Source organism: Macaca thibetana, chromosome 6, assembly GCF_024542745.1.
Source record: "Macaca thibetana thibetana isolate TM-01 chromosome 6, ASM2454274v1, whole genome shotgun sequence".
NCBI classification, from domain to species: domain Eukaryota; kingdom Metazoa; phylum Chordata; class Mammalia; order Primates; family Cercopithecidae; genus Macaca; species Macaca thibetana.
Window position 1 is genome coordinate 44,832,508 of NC_065583.1, and position 15,042 is coordinate 44,847,549.

Below are 15,042 nucleotides of genomic sequence, written 5' to 3' on the forward strand. Positions count from 1 at the left end.
TTCTGGGTCTCCCCTACCCTCCTTCAATCCATAGTCCATTGTTGCTGTCAGAGTGTTTTCTAAAATGCACTTCTGGTAACATTGTTCCCCTCCTAATACCTGATTATGGCTCTTCTTTACTTTCTGTATAAAAGCAAACTTTTTCCCTCCCCAGGCTTAGCTACTACTCTTATCAAAGCATACTGTAGTCTTCCTGGCCTTTGGAAGTTTGTGTATGTGTACCTATTGTCTAGAACCTAGAAGAAACTCTTTATATGCCTTCCCAGACCTCACCCAAGTTACCATGCATTCTCTTGACTTCTGTTCATCTCTCAGAATTTTACCTGGATGTCACTCCTACCAGGCAGTCTTCCATAACTCCCAGCTGGTTTAGGGGCACCTCTCTGATTATACAGCCCCATATACCTCTAACATCATAACCATACCATAGCCTTGGTAGTCTTTCTCTACTTGATGTCCCTCAGTAGACTGCTCAGGTGAGATGGTTGTCTCATTCACAACTGTCCTGTAGGGTCCAGCATAATGAATGCCTCACATATTTTTTAACATGATGATATATTAGGGATAAAAAGGAAGACCTAATAAATATTAGGATCCTTAGTTCATTTTGCTGAGGCTAGATTCAGGCATTTAGCTTATATTTCATTTGAACTTGAATACTTCATGAGATGTTTCCCCAACTACAACAAAAGGGACTGCTGAGCTGACCCTTCAGAAGCCTCCTGTGGGGCCTGCCTGCAATAGGTAATATATATTTACTGTTAGCTATGCGAATCTTACTTCTCTATGAATAGTTTCTCTCTCAATGGTGTGTCTAGAAGTGATTAATAGAGTTTGAGCACCTAGTTCCTGGTTATTTTTGCAACTAGGATAAAACACGATACAAAACAAGTTTAAATTATAAAGGCAGATTTTCTTGACCAAGAGACTTGTGAACTTTAGGAGAATTTGCATAGGAAGATGATCAAATATTGTGTTTTAGCTAGGGATCTAACAGGCAAATGAAGTATATGTCATTTTTTGGCTTCCATGGTGGATCGCCACCTTGACATAGTAAAAGCCATCAATGTGGTCACACTTGGCCACCTAAGTCAAAGTTGTTACAATGCCCAGGACAATATTCCACACAAATGTAAGGACTTATCCAATCAATAGGTTCCAATAGAGTCTTAACACTTGTAGAATTCAGTTTGGTGCTCAAGATTTCTTTTTTTTATGGAGTCTGGCTCTGTAGCCCAGGCTGGAGTGCAGTGGCGAGATCTCAGTTCACTGCAAGCTCCGCCTCCCGGGTTTACACCATTCTCCTGCCTCAGCCTCCCGAGCAGCTGGGACTACAGGCGCCCGCCACCTCGCCTGGCTAGTTTTTTGTATTTTTTAGTAGAGACGGGGTTTCACCGGGTTAGCCAGGATGGTCTCGATCTCTTGACCTTGTGATCCGCCCGCCTCGCCCTCCCAAAGTGCTGGGATTACAGGCTTGAGCCACCGCGCCCGGCCCGGTGCTCAAGATTTCTAAAGCAACAGCTGGACCAGAAGAAGCTGTTAGAAGAGTTAGGATCAGCTCACAACAATTATCCACTTAATGTGGCATTTATCTGAAACACTAACTCTGTGCAAGGTCATTTAGATTAACCACCATTTATTTCATGAACACTTTCCTAAAACTAGAAATAGTCATAAAGATAATAATTTATTGCAAGCATAATCAATTTCAGAAAAATAATTAGCATGAGCTATTATTGTAGGGGAATATTAGCTGTCCATAAAACATATGCTCAAATGTGTTTCTTGTTTCCCTTGGAAGAGATTAGTTACATATGGTTTATATGGTATGCCTCTTGCAGATGTGGATACTTAAAAAAATTATGAACTAGCATTATTAATCTTTTTGTGAATAACAAAAGAATTAATTGAGAGCTTCATTATCATAGATGATAGAGGTTTTAGATGATAATGGCATTTTATTTCAAAAGTTCATCAAAGAGAGGATTTTAATTGTGAAGCTTGACTAATCATGACCACTTCAACTCTTGATAATTATGTATCAAGATGGAAGTTTTTAATGAGTCTTCTTGAGATTAGGGGTACATTCTGCCATTGTGCATTTGACACAGAAAAAAATGTTACAAATTCTAACTGAAAAAATGTCAAAAACCTACTTCTAAACATACTTGTTCTAAAAATGTATTCTGAGTTTAGATTAGAAGTATATGAGCTGAGAGACAGTATTGTTAGAATGGTTTTCAGCAGTTGAGAGGGAACAGTCATGGGGACAACTTCAATAATTAGCTTAAAAAAAGGCACTGACAAATCTTTTGTTCAAAGAGTTGCCTTATAACTCAAAGCAAAGGGGTTAAGGTACATGTGAGAGGATTCCAAATGCCCATCCACTAGGTAGACCCACTAAGAAAATGTTTTGCTGTGAGTTTTATTGTTCCTCAAACTCTCCATGACAGATGACTTAGGAGAGCAAGTTCCTTCTTGTTTCAGAATAATTAAATAGGTGGCATTAATGGCTGATATCTAACATCTATGAGGCTATACAAGTGTCCCTCTATGAGTCAGCTGCTTCTGGGGCTGGTATAGCCTTCAGAGCTGAAGTCGGATGAGGAAGACACTGACTTCCTTGCAAACTAATGATCTCTTTCTCCCTTGACTTTCACTTTGATTCTGATGTAAACACAATTAATTGAGAAACTGATCTGCCATTAGAAAAACTTTCTTTTATAGGTGGCATTTCTAAAATGGGACTCAAGAAGGGAAGTTACTTCTTTTTTATAGAAGAAAACAAAAGCTCAAAAAGTGTGAAGAATTAGAGAGTTCTAGGCCTTCTCTCAAACTTTTCCTAGGATCCCACCAGTTCCCTGAGTGCCATCAGCATTTCAATAGTGGAATATAATTTCCGGTCAACAACATTCTCAACTAAGTATAACCAAGTCACACATCAAAAGAAATTTAGGATGTATTCAGAAGCCAACTGAATTCCAAGACATATCATTGGAGCATACTTTTATTTTCTCATGGAACTTTTATTGGGACCATCCTGAACCGACAGCCCTTCCCAAACCGTAGTTTCTAGAACTGAAGACAGCAATTTGGGATCATACAACACACTATTTCCTTTAAATAGCAGACAGCCCTCTGGGCAAGACTAAGAACCTGAGATGTAAAGATCCTAGGTAGGTAAAATAATCTCTGTTAGCTAATGAGTGAAGCAAATCTACCCAAGGGCTGACATAGGAAAATATCAACTGATTACATAAAAGGAGAAAAAAAAAATGCATTGCAGGTTCAAACTCCTTGCCTGAGCTATGTTTGCATGAGGGTGGAGAGGGGTGATTAAAACTCATTTAAAACCATCTGGGGAAGATGCAGAGTCTTCTGCCCTGTATTAGTCAGGCTTCTTCCGAGAAATAGAACAAATAAGATTTATATATTAATATAAAGTCATATAATTTATATATTAATATAAATATATTAATATAAAGAGATTTATTATGAAGGTTTTGGTTCATGCAATTATAGAGGCCAAGAAGTCCCATGGTCTGCTATCTGCAAGCTGAAGACCCAGAAAAGCCAGTGATGTGGCTCCAGCCCAAGCCCAACCCAAAGGCTTGAGAACCAGGAGTCAAAGATGTAAGGCTTGGTCTGAGTCTGGAGGCCTGAGAACCAGGAGTGCTAATGTCCAAGGGCAGGAGAAGAAGGATGGCTCAGCTCAGGCAGAAAGAGCAGATTTCCTTTCCTCTGCCTTTTTGTTCTATGTTGGCCCTCAGTGGATTGGATGATGCTCACCCCCATAGTGAAGGCAGATCTTCTTTACTCAGTCTATTGATTCAAATGCTCATCTCTTCTGGAAACACCCACATAGACATACCCAGAAATAATGCTTGCCAGCCATCTGGGCACCCGTGAGCCCAGTCAAGTTGACACATAAAATTATCCATCACATGCCCCATCGCTGTTTTTAGCCATAGTTGCCAGAGGGGACAGAGGTGTCATGTTTTGGGCAAAGACTGGTAAATACTTTTATTAGGAAAAGGATGATAAGCCCAATTTGAATTGGACAATAAAGTAGACTTTGAGTTTTTGTGCAAGTTGGAAAAGAAACAGGGCCAATGTCAGGAAATCCAATTTCAGGAAGCAAAGCAAGTATGTGAGATGGCCCTGCTCAGAAAATAGGGTGTGCAGTAAATTTAGACAACATGGGCGTAGTGCTGAGGCCACAGTTAAAATGAAAGAAAATAGGCACATATTTGCTTGTCTGTGCAGTTTCTCACTCTCTGCAGGAAGGACAGATAGGCTCAGAGCTGTAAAGTCAACAGCTCAAGAATGTACCATTTTGTGGTGATTCTAACAAATCTACATCTATTTGGTCCTCATAAATTATGTTAGTTCACTCAGACATACATGAATGCAGCCAGCCTGTAAAAGAAGCCTGTGTGCTCACTCTTCCCCCTTCTGATTCCTGCCCTTCCTCCCCACCACACAAAGATGCTGGTCTCAGACTGATCACTCTAAGATCTCTGTTTCTCCCTTCCTGCTCTATCCTCACTTCTGTTAGCTGTTTGAGATCCTCTTGACTCCCAGTGTGTCTGGAGTATCCTTTTCCATTCTGACCCAGCAGCCATCAGCCTCTTCCCCACACAGCTTCCCCCATACTGATATCATACCTCTGAAACCAACATCGAGTTTCTTGCAGCAATATTTGCAATACTGGCTTCTTGGCCTTGTTTTTGGTCCCCCTCTCAGTTTGGCTCTGTCTCTGGCCTTACACTTTCTGCTCTAACTCTGATCCCACAGTGATCAGAGTTCTTATATTCTACTCAGACTGACTATAGCTGAGTTAATATTCTCTTAATATCCAGCTTTGACACAGGATATAGTCTTATCCCTGGCACGCACAGAGTAGACACACGATAAGTATTGGTTGAAATATTGCTAAATAAAGCAGGTGACTGAATATTGCCACTGGTTGTTTCTGGACTGCTGGTTGATCTTATAGACTTACGGATTTATCTCATTTATTTAGCCTCAATTAGGGCTTTGTTAATCAATCTATCTCAAAACCATATTAGTTGCATGGTTAAGCCTAAGATGAGCACAATTTATCCATTGGTGAATGAGAACAGATTGAATTAGCTAAATATGGTTGGATTAAATTAGCTGCAAAATTGAAGAGCTTTTGTCATTTGGATTTAGTTGTCATCCCTTGAAATCACTGGATGTTCTAGGCCAAGACCTTACCTGAGCCACCAATGTGATTGAGCACCAAATAACTGCCATTCACGAGCAGGTAATACGTTACGTGGGCCTCAAGAGAGAAATCTCACCGCTGAAAGATAAGCTTCGTTTTGGCCATTTTACAGATAAGAAAAAGCCGAAAGGTGAAGTGACTTGTCCGATATAACTAGACAAGCAGACAGACGCTGGGGCCTGAATTCAAACTGAGGTCTGGATAATTCCAAAGATCATATTCTTTTTATATTTCCATTTAGAGTTTCCTCATTATGGTCCAGGCACAGAGTAGACACCCAGAATTCAAAACCTAAAAAAAAAAAAAAAAAAAAAAAAATCAGAGCTCTAGGTCCCAAGGAACTCATAGCCCAGTAGGAAAAAAGACTGCATTTATAACAGGCAGATGGCCAGAAATGGGCAGCCAGTCACAAGGTGGGAGGTGGTCCACTGCAGGGAAGAAGCTCAAGGATGGTTACTAAACACACACAGCCCAGCGAGCTCCTTCAAAGATACCAACCGGGAGTGAGCTTTAATGCTCCCTGTCTTTTGCTGTCCCCATCCTGGCTTTCCCTTCTTTCTGCTCTACCAGCCAAAGCCTCAGGATCTCATTCATGACAGCTGTCAGAGGCCACAACATTCCCTACTGGTTGATTTCCATTTACTCACTTATTTATTTGGCTCTCTGCTTCCCCCTGCTCAATCATAGGTGTGGTTGAGATTCATTTTACTTCCTCCAAATCCCTTGACTTCCTGCTAGCTTCTCTGACCCTCGAGTAACATAAACAGCTGCAGAAATGGCACAAATGATTTCTCACACCTGGGCTTCCTCCATCACCTGAGTCAGCATGGATCATAAAGTTCTAGATCTCAAATTTGATTGATTATTTTTCTTTCCTCTTAAGTGCTACACCATTGAAGTCATTTTATAATCCTCCAATTCCACCATGAGCAAGGATGCTCATGTCCTGTGCCCAGGTCTGCCAGTCACCAGGGAAATTTGATTAGTGTGCAGGGAACTAGGTAGGGGGAGCAGTAGGAGAGTATCCAAAGAAGTCATCCAGATCCTTCTTCTCAGGGATTAAAGGGAGGACATGATGGAATAATTTAAGAAGGACACAGGCAGAACCGAAGTAAATGTTAGAATGGTTGGAAGTGATTAGATGATGATAAAATTCTCCTTGAATACTTGCTACTGAGTATCATCACAGTAACATTGTTAGGTGTTTTTTTCCCATTTTATAGATGAAAAAACTAAGTCTGAGAATCAATGAGCCTAAGGTATATAGCTTATATGTAGCAAAGCCAGTTTTCAAACCTAAGTCCACCAGAATCCTGCTGTTAGTCCCACTGCACCATGCTGCAAAGAAGAAAGATGAACAGCTGGGCCTGCTGGGTAGGAGTTTAGGAGGGAGATAAGAGGCGACAGCATGAAGCTGGAGTGTGCAGCTGTGCTCGGGAGACTGTCCTGAGGGATAGGCAGGGCATCTGGGCTTCAGAAGAAGAGGTGTAAGCTGCAGCAGGAGGGAAGCAGGGGTTGCAGTCAAGGATCAGAAATACCTTCCCCCTTGAAGGGCTCAGCTCCTTTTTCCTTTTGCACAGAGGATGAGAGGACATGCAGGCCTGAATCCTCCGGTGGGCGTAATGCCTGGCTACACAGCACTCATGCTGAGGCCCTGAAAAGATGAACTGCCTTGGACAGACTGTGAGAGCAATGAGTAAAATCCAGCTCTCATTTCCATCCACTGGAACTCAGACCTCATCAAACGCCCACAACAGTTTTAAAGAGAATGTTAGTTACAATCCAGAGCTAATTAAAACTTTCCATAAAATGACTCTTTAAAATTTAAGTGGCCTTGAATGCTAACAGCCCAGGCTTGTCTCTAACTGCAGAAATATTATTAACACATTAGCACAGCAATACCAGCCATTGAATTTGCTCGGCAATTTCGAAATAATGATGTTTTGAGTGTTTCCAGCTGAAATGGTGTGTCCCTTTCAATTCTGACCTAGCAGCCATCAGCCTCCTCCCTCCACTGCTTCCCCCATACTGATGTCATCCCTCTGAGACCAACATCGAGTTTCTTGCAGCAATATTTGCAACTGCCCAGGGCTCCTGGGTTTAGTTCTACTCTGATGCCTATCTGCTTAGTTTGGACTTTTTATTTTCACCTCCCCTTGAAAACACAGACTATGTTCATGTGGATTACACTGTATGTAAGTTGAGGGTATAAAATGCACCAAGCTCATTTCTGTCCCTTAGAGGCTCTGGGACTTTAGAACAAGTTATTAGGACATTATGGCTACTAATGACAATAATTGTTAACATTTGTTGAGCACTTACTATGTGCCAAGCACAATTTACATACATTACCCAAATTCCCCCAACAAACCTCATTTTTATTTATTCTGTTTAACAAACAGCTATAAAGTACTCACTACAACACTCAGTATGTGCCAGACACTGTTTTGTTTTATGTACATTCACAACTTAATCCTTATAACAATCTCAACAAAGCAGATATAGTTATTATTTCCATTTTACAGATGAGTGAACTCGGATGCAGATGGATTAAGTAACTAGAGATTTAGTAAGCAAAGTAACACGACCAATAAGTATAACAATGAAACAATGCCAGGGTTCAAAACCATGGACTCAGACTCCAGAATCCATATCCTTACTGTACACCACCAGTCTTCCAAATTGAGCATGCTTTGGAATCACCTAGAAGGCTCATGGAAACATAAATGACTGGGTCCTAACCACCCCCTCCTCCACCATGCCCAGTTTTGATTCTGTAGTTGGGCCTGAGAATATGCATTTCTAAAAAGTTGCTAGGTGATGTTGATGCTACTGTTTGAGACTGCTCTAGACTGTATTCTAATATTCCAATTATCTCCCTTATTACAACTGAGGAGACTGAGTCTCAGGCTAACTAAATTACCCAAAACTACATAGCACAGAAGTAGCTGAACTGCACTTTGGTTGTTCTAAAATACATGAAACACCCTGAATCTCAGTTTCCCCATCTTGATAATGGGGATATGAATATCACCTAACTTACAAACTTGTTAATACTAGCCAAAGAAATTAACATTATAGACTATGGCATGTAGCAAGTACTGAGTGCTTGCTTGTATCCTGAAAAACCCTGTATACTGTATCGCCAAATAAAAGTTAAATTGTGTTGAATCCATCCAATTGCTCAGAAACAAACTTTTGCTGTTGTTGTTGTCCAGATGCTCCTGACATCTCTAGGTTCGCCTTCCCTTTAGTGCCCAAATATCAAATGTCTGAACAGGCCTTTCCCTTCTAGAGTCCAAGTTCCCAGAGCTGTCATGTTCTCTAACTGCTGGGAGACACTATTACAATTTTATAACGTATGAATAGCACCTTATGGAGTTGGCAGTGTGGCAGCCGGGCTGGTATTTATATCTTCGTTTTTGTTTGTCTTTTTTCTTAGATCCAGAATAAGAATAAATCAAATTTCCTCTTACTTCCAGTCTGGGGCCTGCCTCCTGATGCTGTTATATACAGAGATAAGTTAATACACTTAAAAGTTTAGTTCTCCATTGCCTCAGCCTTGACAATTTTGCATAAACAAAATATTCTTGTATTCTCCCCCACCCCTCTATAATACAAAGGCAAAGCAAAACAAACAAACAAAAAACTCTGCTTTCAAAATTGGGTCTAAGCATTCATGTCAAGGGAGGAAAAAGGCTGAGAAACACTTTGATTTAACAATCTCACTTCTAAGGATTTACCCTGAAGATTGATTCTCAATAATATTAAAACCACTCATATGAGCAATATTATTCATTGAAGAGTTATTTGTTATAGCAAAATATTAGAATGAATGAAATGTTTAGTCATAAAATACTGTTGATGTTTTCATACGGTGAAATGATATGCATCTGTAGAAATAAATAAGGATGATATTTGCAAAATGATCTGGCATAATTTCCAGAATATGTATCTTTAAGTGAAAAGAAGCACAATGCAAAAAATTATATATAGTATTTTACTGTTTATGTTAAAATAAATTTCCTTGGTGTTTGCCCAAAGGAGCTGAAAACTTATGTCCACACAAGAACTTGCAAATGGATGTTTAAAGCAGGTTTATTTATAACTGCCAAAATTTAGAAAGAACCTAGATGTCCTTCAGTAGGCGAATGGGTAAGTCAACTATGGTACATCCAGACAATGGAGTATTATTAAGTGTTTAAAAAAAAAAAAAAAGAAAAAGAAAAAAAACAAGCATCAAGGCATGAAAAGATACAGAGGAACTTTAAATGCATAATATTCACTAAAGAAACCAATCTGAAAAGGTTACATATTTTATGATTCCAACTACATGGCATTCTGGAAAAGATAAAACTATGAAGACAGTAGAAAGATTAGTGGTTTCCAGGAGTTGGAGGTGGAGGGGATGAATAGGCAGAGCATGTAAAAGTGTTAGAGCAGTGAAAACACTCCATAAGATACTATAATGGTGGACACATATCATTATACACTTGTCCAAAACCATAGAAAGTAAAACACCAAGAGTGGACCCTAATGCAAACTATAGACTTTGAGTGATTATAGTGTGTTCACCAATTTTAACAAATAAACCATTCTGATGAGGATGTTGATACTGAGGGATGTTGCATGTGTAGGGGCAGTGGATATATGGGAAATCTCTCTATCATTGTATCATTCTCTCAATTTTGCTGTGAGCCCAAAACTGCTCTAAACAATTAAATACTTTTAAAGAATCCAGAGAATTTAAAAAATAATGAGTGTGCGTGTGTGTGTGTGTGTGTGCTATTTTGCAAAAAGAAACACAGGAAGAATAAACCAGAAACCAATAAAATTAGTTACCTAATGTCTTAGTCCATTTGTGCTGCTATAAAGGAATACCTAGGCTGGAAAATTTATAAAGAAAATACATTTGTTTGGCTAATGGTTCTCCAGGCTGCATAAAAAGCATGGCGCCAGCATCTGCTTCTGTTGAGGTCCTCAGACTCTTTCTACTCATGGTGGAAGGTGAATGGGAGCCAGAATGTGCAGGGATCATATGGTGAAAGAGGAAGCAAGAAAGAGCAGGGAGAGACACCAGTCTCTTTTTGACAATCAGCTCTTGAGGAAACTAATAGCATGAGAACTCCCTCACCCCCACCACCCAGGGAGGGCATTAATCTATTCATGAGGGATCTATTCCCATGACCCAAACGCTTCCCATTAAGCCCACCACCAACATTGAGAATCAAATTTCAACATGAAATGTGGAGGGGTCAAATAAACCTTACTGTAACAAGTAACTAGTAATGTACGAGAATGGGTAGGAATACAGTATAGGAGTGACGGAAGAAATTGGAGTCTTTCCAAGTATATCCTTTTTATAGTTTTCTTTTGATTCCATGTTAATGTTTCACATATGCTAAATAATAAAAATAAATTAATAAAGATGGAGGAAAGCTAAAATGAAATTTAAACACAGACTATTGATCCTATGTTAATATCAAATAGCTATCAAAAGCATAGAAAAGAAAACCAGGATTTGTCCAAGTAACTCTTGAATATATCACTAGATACAATTGCTGAGATTTATTTTAAGGACAAAAAGAACAACAAAGAAACCTTGAACTCTATTTAGAAGATTTGTTTTGATAGTAGTATTGGAGTAGTAACTTTGAAAGCACTAATCATTGTATTGTGAACTTGAGCAATGAGTAACTATATTGATACTGAGAACCTGAGTTCTCATTATGCCTATTTACAGACTATTCATTCTCATTGTACAAGAAGGAATATACAAATACAAAGTGCAGAAATTCAATGGAGAAAAAATAGCCATTTCAACAAATGGTACTGGAACAATTGAATATCAAAATTCAAAAAACATCTAGAAATGACCACTTAAATAAATGAACTGTAGACCTAAATATAAATTGCAAAATTATACAGCTTCTAGAGGAAAATACAGAAGAAAATCTAGGTGACCTTGGGTTTGGTGATTAGAGGTAATAAAAAAGCATGATCCATGAAAGAAAAAATTTGATAAGTTGTAAAAAAGTTAAAATCTTTTACTCTGTGAAAGACACTATTAAAAGAATGAAGGCCAGGCATGGTGGCTCACGCCTGTAATCCCAGCAGTTTGGGAGGCCAAGGTGGGCAGATCACGAGGTCAGGAGATCGAGACCATCCTGGCCAACATGGTAAAACCCTGTCTCTTCCGAAAAAAAAAAAAATTAACTGGGCCTGGTGGTGCGCCTGTAGTCCCAGCTACTCTGGAGGCTGAGGCAGGAGACTTGCTTGAACCCGGGAGGCAGAGGTTGCAGTGAGCTGAGATCGCGCAACTGCACTCCAGCCTGGGCGACAGAGTGAGACTCCATCTCAAAAAAAAAAAAAAAAGTAAAGATAGCAACAGACTGGGAGAAAACATTTACAAAACACGTGTGTGATAAAGGACTTACATCCAAAATGCAAATACACTTGAAGCTCAACAATAGGAAAACAAACAACACAATTTAAAAATGGGCAAAAGATCTGGGGCTGGGCATAGTGGCTCATGCCTGTAATCCCAGCACTTTGGGAGGCCGAGGTGGGTGGATCACCTGAGGTCAGGAGTTTGAGACCAGCCTGGCCAACATGATGAAACCCAGTATCTACTAAAAATACAAAAATTAGCCAGGCTTGTTGGTGGGCAACAAGAGTGAAGCTGTCTCAAAAAAAAAAAAAAAAAGATCTGAATAGACACATCATCAAAGAAGATATTCAGATAAAAAAATAACCATGTGAAAAAAATTCAAAATTATTTGTCATCAAGGAACTTTACATTAAACCAATGAGATACTCCAACACACCTACTTAAATGGCAAACAAACAACCCCAAAAAGAAAACCTGGCAAAGCAGCAAGAGTTCTCATTCATTACTGATGGGGACGAAAAATGTCATGTTGGAAAACAGTTTGTCAATGTTTTACAAAGCTAAACATAGTCTTACCATATAATTCAGCCATCATCTTCCTATTTAAAGACTTATTGCCACAGAAAATCTTGCAAGCAAGTGTTTACTGCAGCTTTATTCATAATCGACAAAGACTGGAAGCCACAAAGAGGTCATTCAATAGGTGAATAGATATTTATTCACTGATTAAAAAGAGATGAGCTATCAAGCCACAAAAGGCTACGGATAGACTTTAAATGCATATTGCTAAGTGAAAGAAGTCAGTCTGAAAAGACCACACACTGTATGATTCCAATTACATGATATTCTGAAAAAGACAAACTATATAGAGGTAGTAACAGATTCACGGTTCGGGGGAGGGGTAGAGGGTTAAACAGGTGAAACACAACAGATCTTTAGGATAATACAACTATTCTGCATGATACTATAATGTTAGATACGTGACATTATTTTCAAAGTTTATAGAATTTTATATCACAAAGAGAGAACTTTAATGTAGACAAACAAACAAACAAACAAACAAAAAACATTAGGAGCTCCAGGAATCCCAGGAAGGAATTCAGACTGTGATAAGAGACTGATTGTTATCGCAAATATAAAAAACTACAGCACTGAAGGGGGTAGAATAGGTAATGACCCATGTAACTTTAGTCTAGAAGTAAAGTCTGTAAGACTAAAGTCAAAAGGGACTCAAATAAGCACTGTATGCTATTTGATAAAATTGTTTCTTATGGGGAACAGATTAATAATCCAGATACTGCTACACACGTATACTGCAACTGAGCAATTAAGTAAATGTACAGTAGAAGCATGGGAGCCAGGTTCCTCACTGTTAAAGAAGGGGGCTACAGATAAGCAAGGGGTTATAGATAAGCATGGAATGGTCCCTGTGGTAACTCATTACAGTTGGAGACATCAGTATGAATTTATATTTAGCTTAATACAGATACAGAAATATTTATGGATAAATGTATATTCATAATTTAGTACATACGTATATATTTCCTTGTTCTGGTAGCAGAGAGGGGCTGGAAAAAACAGCATCCCAGCAGCAATGAACACACCTAGAATCCAGATCTTGGTCTATAATACAATTACAGGAACCTTTAAAAAGAACCAGGATTCCTTGGAAAAATGGCTGATTACAGTATTGGGGTAGGAAACAAACAAGATGAGCCTCGAGCATCTTGTAATATCATAAAGTAAGGAAGTGCTTAAAAATTAAAAGAAACTTACAATGATGGGTTTATGTCAGAGGAACAGAGGGACACAGAACCCAACTGCAAGAACTTCCAATGGTCAAAGCCGGAACAATTTGAACAACAAAATACAGTAGTATTGGGTTATAACCCAAAGTGTAACATAAATATCCATAAGTCCACACTGAAAATGACTAAATAAATAATTGATGGAGAAGAAACAAATGTCCCTTTCAAAAGAATTCCAAGTGAATCATGTAGATACTCCATTCTTTTTAATCATTAGTGATGTATGCAAACAACTTTCAAATATATTTTGACATCAAAGTCAGGCAATTCACTTGGAAGAACATTATAACGAAAACCACTGAATTTTTGTAGTAAGATGTTTAATGTCAACTTTGATTATGGGAATACTTTACATCTCACACAAAGAAAGCACTGGTACTTAGAAACTTAAGAAAATTACTAGAACTGTTAAGACTGAGGTGAAGAATTTGTACAGCCTTCCACAGTTTCAAAGAGGTAGTGATAGATACTTGTCCTCCTGGCAATATCAAATGCAGTTTCTTCCAAGTTGTTTTTCAGCCCTGGCTTGATGTAACAACTCACCAGGAGGAGTTCTAGGATATCCTTGCTGTCTCTGTTCCCAGCAGCAAGATGCAAGGGGGCCAAGAGGCCTTTTGTTTGGGCATTGATATCTGCATCATGCTGCAGTAAGAAAGAAGCCACTTGCATTATTCTACTTACAAGCACTGTGCAGGGGCGTCCAGCCATCCGCAGTCACTGCATGAGCATCTGCTCCCTGCGCAATGAGCTCCTGGACAATATCTAAGTGTCCACTGTAGGCTGCACGATGAAGAGGGGTATACTCATCTTCATCTCTAGTGTTCACATGAGCGACCTTTTCAGAAAGTAATCTCTGCACTGTAGTAAGCCGATTTTTTTCAGCAGCCCAAAGAAACAATTTGCTTGGGTCTTTTTCCCTTTTTTTTTTTTCTTGCAACTGATACCACTCTTCATTTTTTTCATCTTGCTCCTCGTCTTCATCAGAACTGCCTACCCAAAGACTTTGAGTACCAGTAGGAATAAGGTGTCCATATGTTTCCAAAAATTCAAGTTGGTTACAGTGTTCAGAAAAATCCAAGGAATTCCCTTGGTCTGGTATTCCATCATTATTTCCTTTTTCTTTTTCCATTTTTACTACTATTCTAAATTAAAAGCATTTCAAATGCCAGGGTATAAATAACCTTTCTAGAGATGAATTATGACTGCTTTATTCATCAAGATCTGACAGAAGGGAAAATAGCCGCCGTGCATCTGACTTCCGGGAGCATTTTTTTAAACAAATTTTTATTATTATACTTTAAGTTCTGGGGTACATGTGCAGAATGTGCAGGTTTGTTACATAGGTATACATGTGCCATGGTGGTTTGCTGCACCCATCAACCCCTGACCCACACTAGGTATTTCTCCAAATGCTCTCCCTCCCCTTGCCCCCCACCCCCCAACAGGCCCCAGTGTGTGATGTTCCCCTCCCTGTGTCCATGTGTTCTCATTGTTCAACTTCCACTTATGAAGGAGAACACGTGGTGTTTGGTTTTCTGTTTTTGTGTTAGTTTGCTGAGAATGATGGTTTCCATACTCCACTCTTAAGAAGG

General features: G+C 39.2%; 1 pseudogene; it reads right to left on the minus strand.

The window, feature by feature from the left end:
- Nucleotides 1–13,858: 13,858 nt before the first annotated feature.
- Nucleotides 13,859–14,706, minus strand: LOC126957355 (ankyrin repeat domain-containing protein 49-like; annotated as a pseudogene).
- Between the last annotated feature and the right edge of the window lie 336 nt (nucleotides 14,707–15,042).